Source organism: Lepidochelys kempii, chromosome 2 (genome assembly GCF_965140285.1).
Source record: "Lepidochelys kempii isolate rLepKem1 chromosome 2, rLepKem1.hap1, whole genome shotgun sequence".
NCBI lineage: Eukaryota > Metazoa > Chordata > Testudines > Cheloniidae > Lepidochelys > Lepidochelys kempii.
The window spans coordinates 110,820,570-110,837,221 of NC_136381.1; positions in this window are offsets into that span (position 1 = coordinate 110,820,570).

The following is a 16,652-nucleotide window of genomic DNA, read 5'->3' on the forward strand; positions in this document are numbered from 1 at the left end:
ATATATTGCTGGACTATGAGTTGGCAGGATTCTTGTCATCATCTTGTCAGGGTTGTCAGAACAACAACGGCATGCACCTGAGGTAAGATTTAATAAGTATTTCTATTTTGTTTGTGAAATGTTTAAGCTAGACATTCAAATTACAAAATCTAAAAGTATCAAATTGTTAGCCTCCCAATAAATAAATAAATAAAACACCATACCTGAGTTAATCCCAGATGCTAAGGAACTTCCTGAAATTCTCCATGAGCTCTGACTGACTCTGGTTCATTTGTTTTTTAAGCAGAACCACAGAGACATATGAAGCTTGTGGAGGCTAATTAATTTCATCCAAAACTCAGCATGCTCCATCTTACCTATATCGCCTTTGTATTAATGTAGATGGAATAAATGGGCTAATGATGTTAACATAAGCCAGTCACTGTCCAACCCTGAACAGAGTTAAACAAGGTTCAGGGTTTGATATACAGAGACCTCAGCCTGCTTCTTACCATGGCAAACACACCAGTAAAAATCCTTTTAACCTTTTATTATAGACACAGAAATGAAGGAAACACACTTGAAACATTTAAAATGTAAAGTATAAAGTAAGGCTTTAATTTTAACAACATTTCTTGTTCCCTTTCCCTGTAGCTGGAGAGAGTTTTAGAAGGAAAAATCCCTTTGTTTGACAATCTCTAAGACAGTATTAAAGATGGTAATAACAATCCTTTCGGAGAAAAGAAAGGAAGTTAGTTCAGCTGGCTCCACTGATGATGAAGGTCCGGGAGTCCCAAGACATGGTGGGGGTCATAGGGCCAACTCCATGGTTTCTCCAGGGCTGGAAAACCCACGGGGGAAAAAATGGTGGGTGCTGAGCACCCACCAGCAGCTCCCTCCCTGCCCTGCAGCGTTTGCCACTCGCAGGCAGGCCGCACTGATCAGCGCCCCCGGCCCTGCACCTCCCACCTGCCGTAATTAGCTCTTTCACAGCGTGCAGGAGGCTTTGGGAGGGAGGGGAGGAGCGAGAGGATGGCGCACTGTGGGGAGGGGCGAAATGGGGCAGGAAGAGGTGGGGCAGGGTGGAGCAGGGGCGGGAAGAGACAGAGTCAGGAGGGGCTTTGGAGGAAGGGGTGGAGTGGGGGCAGGGCCTGGGGCAGAGCCAGAGGTCGAGCACCCCCCGGCACACTGGAAAGTCAGTGCCCGTGGTGGGGGATGGCAGCCATGATAGTGAATCTTGCTCCAATAGCCTCCATCTGTTTTTTTCTCCCCCAAAACTGGAGTGATGAGTGGAATAGCCCATCTCCTCATTATTTTGTCCGCCAATTAGGCCTAGTTTCCAACAAACCAATTTTGGTTAATTAATTCCTAGTTCCACGTCTTGTTTTCACCGAGCATGATTTCCACATAGTCCTTGAATCATATCAATGTGGCCTTCTTTTGTTTGGACTAATTTAGTCTCTCTGGTTTTCTTGCATCTGTACATAACATTCATTATTGAAAGCAACTTGACCCACTTTCCATCAACCTTTGTTATTATGGGTTATTGTTACATCTTATGAACTTTCAAAATTTTTTTTAAACAATTGAATTTAAAATTAGGGTAAATTTGTAGGTCCAATTATCACAACATGCACTCCTAGATATCTTGGTGAAGATTTTTAAACCAACAGGTTTCTCTACCCTTCGTAGCCTTGAGTGAAAAAGGGAGAGAAAGACCAAAATAGAATTTAGCTGCTACAGTTTTATTTTAAATCAAAAAGTTACATACGTGGATGTTAACTAGTGATAGCTGAAATTATTTCTCACATAAAAAAAACAAAAAACCTGCCAAATTTTGTAATTGGAAATTCTTGCAAAAACTTGGATTTTTCCCAAGATTTTCCATTTTTTCAAGAATTTTCTATGGCAAGTTTTATTGGGCTTTTTTTCTGTAATGGTGATCACTTTTCACAGGGTTTCATTATCAACTGTGATTGCTTATCTTAGTCACGTGTTGGGATTTTCAAAATTTAGAACTGGTTTACAAACATTTTCAATTTCATAATTGAAAAAGTTCATTTTGAAAAATTTGGATTTTCAAGGGAAAGTCTATTTTAAAAGATTCTGCAGATAATTTGGAAAAATGAAAAGTTGGTCCATTTCAAAAACCAACAGAAAGAAACCATATTCAAAATGTCTAAAAAACTCTTATTGATATTTAGACCAGGTTTAGTGGTCACCCAAACAGCGGAAGAGAGTTATGTAGTCAAAGTACGAAGGTTTATCTGAAATAGCATACTGCCACCCCTCAAGCACCTCTAAATTAAAACCTGGACAATTTCAGCAGAAAGCAATTTTTAAGCTAAATGTGAAAAAAGTATTTTAAACCATTAAATTTCACTTTCCTCTGTATTCTGTGGTTCTTCTCTCCCTTCCATCTTACACACTTGTAAAATTAACACTGATGCTGTGTCATTTTAAAAGAATCCAATGGATTTTTTTTCCCGATTCTCTGAAAAAAATTATTACTTCCCAAGCTGAGACTTTGCCAAATTCAGCTTCAAGGGACTGTTTACTGCCAAGTGAATGTCTTGCTACAATAACACCATAACATAACTTTATTCCTGCAGGGAAAAGTAATTCACTGAGCCCTTTTCGAAACCACAAAACTTCCCTTCTTCCCTCCCACATTAGACGTTTTACTTCAGGCACTCTCTCTCTCTTGCTCTCTCTAAGACGTTGTACAGCAGGAAGCCTGACCATCAAAGGAGTGAATGTTGTCTACAGTCTGAAACACAGGACCGAGAGCTAGGACTTCTGGGTCTGTTTAAAGATCTGCTTTACCTTGGACAATTCATGTACCCTATCTGTGAAACTGAGATAACAAGATTGCTGACCTTATATGGGTGTCACAAGTGTTTAATAATGTTTGTGAAGTACTTTGAGATCCTTGGAATGAAAGTCTCAATGAAAATACAAAGTAGTGTACAAGGCTGCTCCTTGCATAAAAGTGGGACAAGATGATACTCTCAACTACACTGAACTCAGCCCTTCCTGCCTCGGGACTATGGAATCAAGCAAAAAACAAGAATTCGGTCCTCCCACATAGCAATAATAGCAGCTACTTTCTTTTCAGTCTGGCAAAAGATGTGGCCATTTTTCTCTCCTATAGGCAATTCCATTTTTTTAAGGGGCGCTCCATTAATCTTTCCCCCCCCCCCATCATCTTGTTGTACAATGGTCTTCCCTACAATGTGATAGCAGCAGCTGGCATGCTATTTCCTTCTGAGGTATAGTCAAATGCTGGCCTTTTGGAAGGGGACCCATTTTGTCCCCTTTTGCCATATGTTCCTTTGGATTGAGGAGTTTAATACATCCATTTTCACAGTAATAGTTCATGTGTTTTTTCCCCTCTTCTGTGTCCTTTACAGGAACAAATGAATGAATGTCTGAAGAAACAGGAGATGGAAGTAGGGATGATACACCAAAGCCTTCTCCGGGCAGGGTTTTGTTTTTTCTTTTGTACCTTTCTCAGAAGGTTTGTGCCTTTGGCTCGCTTTGTGGCCAAGATCAGGAAGCCACATCTGCACTAGATGAGGAAGCAGTCATCACAGTTCATGGCAACTGCACCTGTATTCCCCCTCAATGGTCCAGCAAGGGCGCCCATTCTTAGGCTTCTGGCTTCCCCAGCTGTCACTTCTCTGGGGTGGAGATGTGCATCTCACTCCCTCTTGATCGATATTTCCAGGCTGCACAGTTCCCTGCCTGCACTGTGAATTCCCCAGCAAGTCTGACTGCCTCAGCAGGTCTTGTTTTCTCCTCAGAGGCTACGGACAGAGTAATTGTTCACTGTTATAAAGGTACCATGCAGCTTTCCTAAGCTATCATATTTATGCTTACAGTGAAAGCATGACAGAGAAAACAAATTAAAACAACAGAGGAACCTACACACATGCGAATAAGGTTACCTCAACTCCAACAATTCCTCTGGTAGGAGTCAGTCCTTCAAACCCTAGCAAGGGTGTTTTTGTTTTTCTTTCTTTTTTTTTTTATGGTTACAAATTCATAACTGTCTTGGCCCTGAACAAGCACCCCCCATGAATCGGAGTCATTTGTTTATACAGTTTGGGCCTCTGATCTTAATCTCGTGTATCAGGTGATCATCAGAGAATGGTCATCTCTCCCCAGGGCAAAGTTTCCAAAGGCTGAGATCATGCACAAGCGGAGGGGGTATATTTGCATACACCTCCCTCTAAGGATTTCCTGGGAACCCCACTTAACTTTAATAGCTCATTCTTGTCTGGCACATTGTTTCAGATAGTCCTTTGAAGCTCACAACATTTCCCAGGCTTTAAATTAGTCATGTCTCCTTCCTAGAGACATCACATACAATCCCATAAGAATACATAAATATTTGCACAAATATTTTTAAAACAATGAACTACTAAGATACTTAAACTTAATTCAGTAAGGTTTGTCCAGGATATTGCAGGAAATTGCCATATCTGTTGCAAAAGTCTCCTGGAATGACCTGTTGTTGTTATTCAGGTCTGGTAGTTCCTACAACATGTAAGGCACTTTCCAAACACAAAAGAATGCAGCTCCCTGGTCCAAAGATCTGAGACCTGCTCTACACATGGCTTTTATGCTGCAACAACCATTTCAGTTAGGTGTGAATTGGTACCAACAGCTACACCAGTAGTGTGGCCACAATTATACCAATAGAAAGCAATTTCCTATCAGTATAGATTATTCCCCTTCTGTAGCTATACCGATATAAGGCACCTTTATACTGATCTAATTGTGTCCACACTAGAGGGGATGTGATGCTTTATAACTTTACTGGTCTATTAAAATGGTTCAATTTATGGTTAGGTGACAATAGTCCACACCAATATAACAACTAAATGATTTTTTTTTTTTTTTTTTTTTTGGTGCAGGGTGGGATAGTTATATAGAAGAGCTTCAAGTTCCACAATCTAGCTATAATCAGCCAGTTTCCTAGAAGAATTCCAGCTGAAGTGAGCCTTTAGGAAAAATTTGAATGTGGAAGGGGGTAGCGCGTTCACAGGTCACTTCAGGAAGGATGTTCTGCACGTAGGGGATGTAATGGAAGAAGGTGTGACATTTTGGGGATCACCCAGACAGGTCATTGCCCGCCTTGTAAAACTTTGGCATGCCATGCAGCTGTGGTCCAGACTCCCGACACCAGTAGCCAGCCCACAAGAATAAGGTCTCAACATGGCTCTCACCAACCTAGTTACTCCTTGCAGGGTGACACTAACAGCCCTTCCAGGCCTGGGTCTCGCCAAATCCTTCCTCCCCAAGTTCTTAATTGCCAGATATTTGGACTGTTCCCACTCTTGTTTGTCACCCCCGGAAGTGGGAAACCAGTACCCAAGTTATCAGTTCACTTTAGCACACACACTCCAGAGTTTGCTTCCCCTTATGGTTTCATTTTTGAATCTGTGTTTTTTCTATTAAATAAACCTTTTGTTGATTTTTACCCCAAACATCTCTCTGTTGTGTAAACACATACAAGTTATAGAGTCAATAAATAAATAGAACCTTGGGCTGTACGTGTCTGTATTAGATAAAAATCCCTTCCTAATACAAGTTACCTCTTGCTTTTGCACAGTTTCCCAGCATGCTCCCTAGCTATAGGAGGGGCCCAGCATTTCACAGCTTCCCACTTAGAGGCTTTTCCTCAGTTTCTTCACTTCAAACCTCTTCCATTTTCAGAGGGAAAAGTTTTGTTATAGTTTTTCCTTCAGTCACTGTAGATATTCCAAGTGGTGAAATCCCCAGTTGTCTCAATGTCTTTCCATTAACTCTAATGGCCTATCCAGAGCCATCCCTTAGGTATGGTGAATCGGGGCGACCTTCCCCCAGCCCTGCGCTTTGGGGGGCCCTGCGGACAAGGAGGTGAGGCAGGTGGGCGAGTAGGGTGAGCAGGCAAACGGGGAGGCAAGCATAGGCAGGTGGGGGGAGGGGCAAGGAGGACCCCTCTTACCAGATACTCCCCACTACCAGCATCTACTGCCTGCTGGCGGACACTGCCAATCATAGAATATCAGGGTTGGAAGGGACCCCTGGAGGTCATCTAGTCCAACCCCCTGCTCGAAGCAGGACCAATTCCCAGTTAAATCATCCCAGCCAGGGCTTTGTCAAGCCTGACCTTAAAAACTTCTAAGGAAGGAGATTCTACCACCTCCCTAGGTAACGCATTCCAGTGTTTCACCACCCTCTTAATGAAAAAGTTTTTCCTAATATGCAATCTAAACCTTCCCCACTGCAACTTGAGACCATTACTCCTCGTTCTGTCATCTGCTACCATTGAGAACAGTCTAGAGCCATCCTCTTTGGAACCCCCTTTCAGGTAGTTGAAAGCAGCTATCAAATCCCCCCTCATTCTTCTCTTCTGCAGGCTAAACAATCCCAGCTCCCTCAGCCTCTCCTCATAAGTCATGTGTTCTAGACCCCTAATCATTTTTGTTGCCCTTCGCTGGACTCTCTCCAGTTTATCCACATCCTTCTTGTAGTGTGGGGCCCAAAACTGGACACAGTACTCCAGATGAGGCCTCACCAATGTCGAATAGAGGGGAACGATCACGTCCCTCGATCTGCTCGCTATGCCCCTACTTATACATCCCAAAATGCCATTGGCCTTCTTGGCAACAAGGGCACACTGCTGACTCATATTGAGCTTCTCGTCCACTGTCACCCCTAGGTCCTTTTCCGCAGAACTGCTGCCTAGCCATTCGGTCCCTAGTCTGTAGCGGTGCATTGGATTCTTCCGTCCTAAAGTGTAGGACTCTGCACTTGTTCTTGTTGAACCTTATCAGATTTCTTTTGGCCCAATCCTCCAATTTGTCTAGGTCCTTCTGTATCCTATCCCTCCCCTCCAGCATATCTACCACTCCTCCCAGTTTAGTATCATCCGCAAATTTGCTGAGAGTGCAATCCACACCATCCTCCAGATCATTTATGAAGATATTGAACAAAACCGGCCCCAGGACCGACCCCTGGGGCACTCCACTTGATACCGGCTGCCAACTAGACATGGAGTCATTGATCACTACCCGTTGAGCCCGACAATCTAGCCAGCTTTCTACCCACAATCAGCGCCTCCTCCTCCCTCTCAGCGCCTACCATGGATCAGATGTTTCACGGAGGGGAACAGAGGGGAGGGGAGAGGAGAGGAGAGGAGTGAGAGCACAACACACTTGGGGGAGGGAGCGGAACAGGGCAGGGAAGAGGCAGGGCAGGGGCAGGAAGAGGTAAGGGTATTGTAAAAATTCATTTAAAGGCTGGCCAGAAATGCTGAAGCTGGCTATGTAGGGTCCTGCAGCAGTACAAATAATTGTCAATAGTAATACTGTGGGAGTTGCAGGTGCTCAGCGTCAGGCTCCAAGTGCCTCTCTCTTGAGAACTATTATTATTTCTTTATATCATGGAAGCACCCAGAGCCCCTGCTCGGAGTCAGGAGTTCTGTTGTACAAACACAGAGGTTGACCCAGTTCCTGTCCTGAAGAGCTTTCGGTCTAAGAACGACATGCATGAAAATTTACAAATATCTGAGGCAGTCTGGGATGTATTTCTTGTGTAACTCAAAACTGACTACACCACTCAACTTACTCTCTACCTAGCCTGTCTGGTGTAGAGTAAACAAAAGCCCTATCAGACCACACAAGGAAACAATGTGGTTCTCAGTAAAACACGTGAAATAATTAAGAGACTTCTTTTCAAGATTTCTCCTCCTCCCACACACCCTTTTTATTGACTGTGCTATTATTGTATGGCAAACAGCCTTCATAGGAAAATCCCGCTTCCACCTGCTCCCATCCCACTCCAGCCAAAGTAAGGCAGGAAATGAAAGTTCACAATAGGTCATAACAATACCCAGGATGCTGAATTTACCTTCACTGGTTGGAGTTGCCTCACCACTCTTAACTGCCAAATCCAAGGGAAGACAAGAGCATAGGGAATATGGCCACCCACAGCTAATGCAAATAAATTCCATTTCCTCTGCATTGTTATTGCATATTTGCCTCATATGGCTCTTACTTCTTATTCACATGGTCCTGGCTCCCACCAGCTGCCCTTCTCAGGTTCTCACTCTCAAGGCCCTCAAGCCACATCTTTCTTTGCCTCCTCCAGCCCACTGCTGCCTTTTCTGGAACTGGTTCTCTCTGCACCCTGTGCATGCCTCTGTCTCTGCTTCCTCTGGCCCCAATTCTCTTCCCTGGTCCCCGGTCTCTCTCCCCCCTCGCCCCAGCAGCAGCTCTTTCGACACAGTGCCATGAAGCAAGTTTGTTTAAAAGCTGAATAATGACATATGTGCATCGAGAACAGGTTGCCATTCACTCGGTGTGTCTATCGGCTGCCTGCCTATCTCCAGGGACCCTGTGCGGCCAAAGGAGTTTTATACTGTATGTATTTCCTTTTGCCCCAGTGCATTCACAACAAGTGGCGCCTCAAACTCTAACACGGCTGCCACCGCCAATGCATCCGTTCCATGATTTTCACATTTTTTGACTTGTGCACGGTTTTTCAAATCCAAGCAAAATCCCTTATCTCCTCAGCTCCCTGCCCAAGGCCACTAGGCTGGAACAAAGTAGCCCCCAAAATGTCAAACATGATGAAAACAGTGGTGGGGAAGGGAAGGTGGGAGGAATTGCCATAGAGACGACTGACCACATTCACTGCTCTGGGTTCCATGGAAGGTTTCCTGGCTTAACATCAAACATGATAAACCCTGTGCAGCTCTTAATATTCCACACCCCCCCACACACACCACATCACCACCTTTTGAAAGATTTTACCAGTCAGAGACCTTCCCAAACCTCCAAACAGGAGATGCCAGTAGAACCATCCCTCTCTTTCTAAGTGGTACCGCAGGCGTGTTTAAGTGCTCCACTGTAAAAGGGCCTGCTTCTATCACTGTTTGTGGGAGGTTCCCCCATGGCTCTGTCCAGGGCTTTTGCTCCTTTCATTTTACACTCTGTTTCTGGGCAATCTCACCTGCTCACACAGATTCAGGTAGCACGTGTATGCTATTGACTTACATATCCAGCTGTTCACCATTGACCTGTCTCCTTCCACCCAGCCCCTCATTCTCAGCCCAGCCCCTCATTCTGATGTCCCCTCTTGGATGTCTTGTCTCCAGCTTAAACTGAAGGCCAAAAGGAAAGACCTGATCTTTCCTTCCTCGTTTTCTTCACTTCCTCCATTCTGTATCACTGTCCCCACCACTGCCATCATCTTCAAAGCTCATTATAACTCTGCCCCTCCTACTTATCCTCCCTTGTCAAGTGTCATGTTCTCCTATCCTCATCGCCCCACCAGCGTTGCTGTCCTTGACACCCATTTGACAGCTTCTTGCAAATGCGCTTCCATGCCTCCTCCTGCATGGCCCAGAACTTATGGTACAACCTCCCTGAGCTCCTCCAGAGGTCCCCTACCCTGTCTACATTTAAGTCTCTCTTAATGGCCCACTTCTGTCCTGCTGCCTACAGTCAATCTAGTTGATTTGTGTAATATATATCTGTCATTCCTCTTCCCTTAACTTCTATTTGTGGGGCTGCCCATAGATAGCTCCTCGAGGCAAGGACTGTCCTTTCTTTAATGTCAAGAAAGTATCTAGCACATAATGGTTGCTACTACAAATAAATTAGTACACCCCTATTGGCACACATTAGCTGGCAGATTGCCCATCAAAGGAAAACCAATAGAAAGCAAGTGCCAGTTTTTCAAATTACTGTATGTGTATGCTCAAATTAACCTGACTATTTAAGTGAATCCCCGGAGCAGTGAATATTTTCGGGGTCCAGGACATAGCTGATGGAGTTCACATATATGCCTGAAAAACACCATGGCTCAGTGTTAGCTGTCAACCTGAAAAAAACAATCATACTACTGAATATTGTCCATAGTATCAGTGGCAAGCCTCATTCTTTCTCCTCCACTGAGCAAACTGATACAAGGCATAGAGGAGCTGTTGTGGTGATAACAAGAGTAAAAGCATTTGTGGTATGTGCTATACTTAATGGTGGCAACAGTTCCTGGAGACATTTCGGGGGCAGGCTGAGAATCCACAGAATCAAGCCACAAATTGCTCAATATCTGTATGTTCAATTATTTCTCTATGTTTTCAAAGAAAAAGGAAAAAGCAAAAGGATCCCACATCCTCCTACTCATCTGAGTAGTCATTAGAACTAGTTATGTAAGTACAAGTTTATAGGATCAGGCTATAAGGTTGCTAAAATAAACACCCTCCACAGAAACGTGGTGGAGAAGAAGAAGAGAATTAAGAGAAATTGAATGACTCATGGCCTGTAACAAATTAACTGAAGTATTTGGAGAAAAATGGGTGGAGCTAATAAAGAGTTAAACATTGATATAACTTTTAGAGCAGTAAGTACACTTACTGCAAACCATGCATACTGCATCCTTTCTGTGGTCTTCCCTTATCATTTGTATTTGAAACCCTCACATCTACTGCTTACATGAGACACTAACTTGCAGTGTCAACAATTCTGTTGATCTTTAATAAAACCGGGAACTAAAATGCCTTATGAAATTGTCAATGAAAACACAAACACTACAACTTAGTCATTGACATTCTTTTTTGCAAAACAGCAAACGTCCACGTTGTTGGACTAATCACTTCCAAAGTGTGGCTTTAAAAACTAAAGCATTTCTTATTTAGTGGAAGGCAAAATAAATCATCTTGAATTGCTCATTTCTGATGTCTTTATGTGTGTTTTACTCCAAAATCAGGGGACTTCAAATTTTATTTAAGAAAATATCTTGCTTTAAGGGGAGGTAGGTTTTTTGTTTGTCAGCTTGTTTTATTTTTTATGGCTAAGTTTCAACCTACCACAAATTTTTATAGCCAATTTCAAAGCCTTTGAAAACAAGGTTTTATTAAAGGAAGTGGTGACAGATGTCTTATTATTGATAGTGTTCACACCACTTTCTAGGGGTGGCATTGCACCACCATGGGAGGCAGACACAGTTCACTAAGAAGGATGTTTTCGTACATGAATAGCTGCTGACTACATTCTCCTTGTCCTCTAACTTCCTCCCCAGCAACTCCGTTAAGAAATGTTTTTCTTCTCATGTCTCTCCTATTTTAATCTCCTGTCCTCTTCTTTGCAACAGAGGGGGACATTCTCTTTCCTTAAGAGGGCAAGCAATTCTGGTGCAATAGGATTTACCCCAATTCTCCACCTGGTCAGTTTTGGTGGTAATTTCTCTATTTACTCAACTCCATGCCCCGTTTTAGTTTTTTCAGGTACCTAACAGACAGCATTATCTTGTTACCCACTGGTATTTTGACGGTAACCATGGGTGCATGAACAAGTTGGTTATTTCAATACCCACCCAACCTCTGATAAGGAGGGCAATTAGATTAGCTTACTGGAGGCAAAATCAATACCAAACATCTGTGGGGAAGATTAGCCACTGCTAATTAGAGCTTTTAGACATTAATCAAATAAAATGTCTGAAGCTAATCAACCAATGTGGAAAAAATCCATAATGTCCTAAATCTATCCTTGGTTTTCCAACCTGGTTCACCTTGTAATTGGAAATGGAATTATAAGATCCCAAAGTAGAAGCAAAATTTACTAGACTGGGGAATGTAGGTTATTCACAGATAGTTAGCCATTCCTTTATCAGCTCAAAGGCTTTTCGGTATTAGCCAGTATTATTTTTATTATGATTAGAGCTGAGCAATACTAGCTCCTAGATATGGAACCTGGTCTTGAAAGTACTTAAGCATGTACTTGAATAAGGATGACAGAATCAGGCCCATATATCAAATATATTTACAGACTAATGCTATTTTAAGTGGATTTTATTTCCTACCCTCTCAATCTCTGCTCCTTTTCTTTAAATCCTCTCCAAAGTAGAATCCAAACCCAATAATATTTAAGTTTTTAAGTCAGGCTTTTAAACCCACAATGTTTAAGTGGGTTTCAAGTGAGGCAAAATGAGTTCACCTATGACTAGTTTGAATAATGGGACTGTATTTGATCTCACACCAATGTAAATCAGAAGTAATGCTACTGGAGTTACAAGGGTTTTACAATGGTGTAAGTGAGGTCAGATATATCTTAGAACTAATGCATTTCAGTGACAAGGAAATACCTGTATTAATACGGTTTCTTTACAGTACATTTTTATTTCATGTTGCCTTCACTGTATGCTTTTTGGCCTTGTAAATAGTGTATATAATTATAGCATATTCTTTTTCAGCATCATATTGAAGGGTGGTCTCTCTCAGAGACACATTGCCAAAGAGAGAACTACTCCATTACAGACAGAGCTGAAGATGGATAGAGAAGAAAATGTTTGAAGCAGAGACTTCAGAGAATAATAAAAACATTGCCTCATTCCAAGGCAAAACAGGTAGATCACAGTACGGTGATTTTACCTTAGGCGTCCCTCAGGTTGCCTCATATGGGCAATCCATAAAATGATATGAGAACTAGGTGTATGGTGGGAACTTTGTGACATTCATTCTAACAGTTCATTATTTTTGGCAGCTAGTAAGGGCTTGGGATTGCAGGGAATCTGAGAATCAGCCAGGAATCAATAGCCCCAAAACAAACTGTTGAGCATGAAAGAAACTGTAAATATGTCAACATCATTATATTTAATACTGAAATATTAGAAAGATCTTCTTAGCTTTTGGTTTACTTGCTATTTACATTTGTGGGTAAATGACTGGCTTCAAAAACAGAAGGACTGATAGCTCTCCCTTATTTCTAGACATACTCTGGATAGCTGCTGTACAAGTTCCCTCACACTATGTCAGGGGCACCTTCTGTTTCTGATTCTCAACATCACTAAAGCAGACACTGTGTTTACATAAACTTAAAATTTCAGGTGGAACTTGGGAGCCATGAACTCTGGTGAACTGAATCTTCTTGCTTTGGGTCACTGAAATGTTGCGAACCAAATTCAGTGGATCTCAAAACATTAAAAAGCATGCCCACAGATAAACAAACTTGTCCTCTAACTGGCAATACAGTGAGATGGCACTAAAAAGTAACTACATAAATATATCACCTTCTTATTCAACAGTTGGTATGTATTCAGAGATAACTTATTTGCCAGTGATAAGAAAACACACGATTACATAGTAGCTACAAGTTACAAGTTTTGCTGTCCTCGGAGACTGAGAAAAATGTTCTTACTCAAATCAGGACCAAAAATAAACAAACATCTAAATCTTGAATATTTCTGTGAACCAAAATCTGATAATTACTTTGGATCAGGTCAATCAAAATGCATCAATCTCATTTCAAAATGTTTCACTTTGATTTTGTCCTTTATTTTATTTACATTTTTATTATAAAGTTCAAAACAAAAAGCAATTTTGAAAAAGAGCAAGTTTTCATTGCAAAAATGTCAAAATAGGACTATTTTTTTCAACATTTGAATTTGTCACAAAAAAAAATGGTTCTGGTTCAAAGCAAAATAATTTTTAATTTATGGAACTGCCAGCACATCAAAAATTCTGGTTTTCTTACAGCTTTTCTAAGCAGTCATCTGTAGGTATTACAGTAAGAGTAGGAACACTGAAAATTAAATGTAGATATTTCTGGGCCCACCTGCCCCAGTTAACTTACTTCATTTTTCAGAGAGAAGCATCCAAGGAAAAGTTTGGAAACACTAAACTCTAAGCATTCATTTGACTGGCAGTGTGGAAAAGTGCCAACATGGAAAGGATTAATGCTCCAGTAAAACTGCCAGATTTCTAGGTGAAAAAGATCTTTTGGTCCTCGTTCTGTCATTCATTGATCAAGGTGATGAGTCTCTACTGTAATTTAACTACTATTATTATTAACTAATTATGAATGGAGCAACCACGGACCACCAGACATTTGTTAAGTAAAGCTAAAATATAGCGCTTTCTGGGGTGACTTGGATCATGTCATTCAGTCAGTTCCCATCATCCTTTTGTCCCTCATATGTCTAACATGTGGATGAAACCCTCTCCATTGTGCCTTTCCTTTCTCTGAGAACAAAGAGAAATTGACAATGAAGTGGCTGACAGCCCATTGCCACAGTCCATATATTCGCACAGCTGTCATTACGTAATCAAAGCAGCCTTACCCACAGAAAAGAATAAATGGCTTATCTGAGAGATAAATGATTTGACTGGAAAAGTTATATTATGTGTACTGTATGTGCTTAAAATTCCCTATAGCTGCACTTTGTTACCAAAGAGCCCAGGTTTGAAGGGATTCCCTTATGTTTCTTTTCCAAGAACAGTTTTTAACAGCTACTTAACCCCTCACCTGAAGAAAAAAAATATGCAACTCTTCCACTGCATAGATTTATTGATTTATTAAATTAGAAAATACTCGTCCTGCTGAGGGCCATCAAATCGCTGCAGTGGAATTCTCGTTCGCAGAAGTGGCAGGTTGTTAGAGACACTGAACATTCCAATTTAATGTAAAGTAAAGGCAAATACTGTGATACAATGAAACCATAGGACATAATTCAGTTGCTGGAAATATGCAGTGAAGCAGCCACCCCCCTGCGGTGGTAATGCTGCACATGGCTAAGTGACAACCTGAGCTCAAGATCAACAATCTCCACTAAGGTCCCCTCTTAACCCACCCCTTCCCCCCCATCAAGGCCAGTAAAGAGTGCTCAAGTTGTGGATTCATTGTTTCTGGTCTCCTGGGAGGAGATGAGCGATGGAACACATGCAACAGTCATGTATGCTTTACATCAGGAAACAATAACCAGTACAGGGAGAAACCCCAGACTGAGCATGATGAAACTGATCACATGGCCTTTCAGGGAGGTTATGGCGATGCAGCCAAAGATGTAGGTTGCATGTTAAACTCTATTGTGGGACTGGAAGAGGTATTGTGGTATAAGCACTGGATATGGACTCTGGAGATCTGGGCTGAATTTCTGATTCTGCATATACTGCCTCTGCGACCTTGCGCAAATCACTTAATCTCTGTGTCTCACTTTCTCATCTTTAAAATGGGGATAATATTCCTTTGTCTGTCTTATCTCTTCTAAGCTCTTTGAGGCAGACACTGCCTCTTAGAATACGCATGAACAGTCCCTACCACCTTAGGGTCCCAATCTCTGTTGGACCCCTAAGTGCTACTGAAATACAAACAAGCAACAATGATCAAAATAAGGGACTGGGTTATTTTATGGCCATTAATGACATTGTAGCTAGGCAAGCTCAGAAATTGATAAAGGTAATAAAGCCTTTACAGCATAAAATCAATTCACACAACGCTCAGGAAGGAATTTCTCCATGCAGAGGCCTAGGCAAGTGATTAGGTAGATTATGAGCAAGGGTAGGGGAGACTTTTTTTTTTTTAAGCATCTGGTATGTAGTGTTGACCACAGCCAGAAGCATGGTAACAGATTAGATTTATAGAGTGTAAGGGCAGAAAGGACCATTAGATCATCTAGTCTGACCTTTTATATCACAGGCCATTACATTTCCCCTAGTTATCTCTGTATTGAGCCCTATAACTTTTGTCTTGCATTTGGGGGGTCTCCTTCTAGATAGGCCAGTTATTTGATCCATTAGATAATATCCCAATATGAGGGATAAAAACACTTACAATTACAATATGAAGCAGCCATCTGGGTTAAAATAAATTAGGCTAGAATAAGAACCACCCTTACCTTTATCCCACAACTTGAATTTGCAGCTAAGTATGAACTTTGATTAAACATTTTCTTTTGCTTTTATTTCTATGTAGCTCTGCACTTCCTACTTTCAGCTAGGACAGAAAAGGCTAAACTACTGCAAATAGGGTTTTAGATATACCCTGATACAGGTATTTCCAGCCTGATCCAAATGAAGGTGTACTATACCTTGCCTGAGCAAATCCTCATCTGGCAAGACTTCTAGCAAACAGACACAAACCAGACAAACAAAAATGGGAGTAATCTCTGCATGTTAGGGTGCCTATTCTAACTTCACTGAACCTCCAGACCTTCTCAGGTACACCCACCACTACATTTAGGGGATGAGGATGAGGAAGCTAGCATCCACTTTAATTAATTTAACATGATTCTTATAAATGTTAAGTATCTAGTTAAAGAGGCTGAGAGGCCAGCATTACATGCTGAGGCTCAGCTCTTTGACTGGAACCAAGGGTAAAAGTAAAATGTGTCTCTTACTGGTACAGGGGGCAGCTTTGCCCCCCTCGGGGAAGGGGCGGAGCCTTGGGCAAAAGGGGCAGGGCTGGGGGTCAGTATCCCCCAGCCAGCCTGTCCGCGCCGCCTGGGGCTCCAGTGGCAATTTAAAGGACGGGGGGGCTCAGCCGGAGCCCCAGGCCCTTTAAAATTGCTGGCCCTAGGGTAGCTGCTCCTTTTGCCCCCCCCGGTCAGCGGCTGGGGGGGCAAAAGGGATAAGGACGTTAAAGCGCTGCCGTGGCAGCGCTTTAACGTCATTGACCCTTTTGCGCCCCCCACCCATCGTAGGGCTGATGGGGGGGGCTGCAAAAAAGGAGCAGCAACCTTAAAGCGCTGCTGTGGCCTTGCCAGTAGGGACCCGGCAGGGCCGCTGACCAGGGGGCGGGGCCACAAAAGGAGCAGCGCTTTAAAGTCAGTGGTATGGGCCCTTTCAGGCGGCCGCTTTTTACTGGTACGCCGCACCAGCCCGTACTGCCTTGCTTTCACCTCTG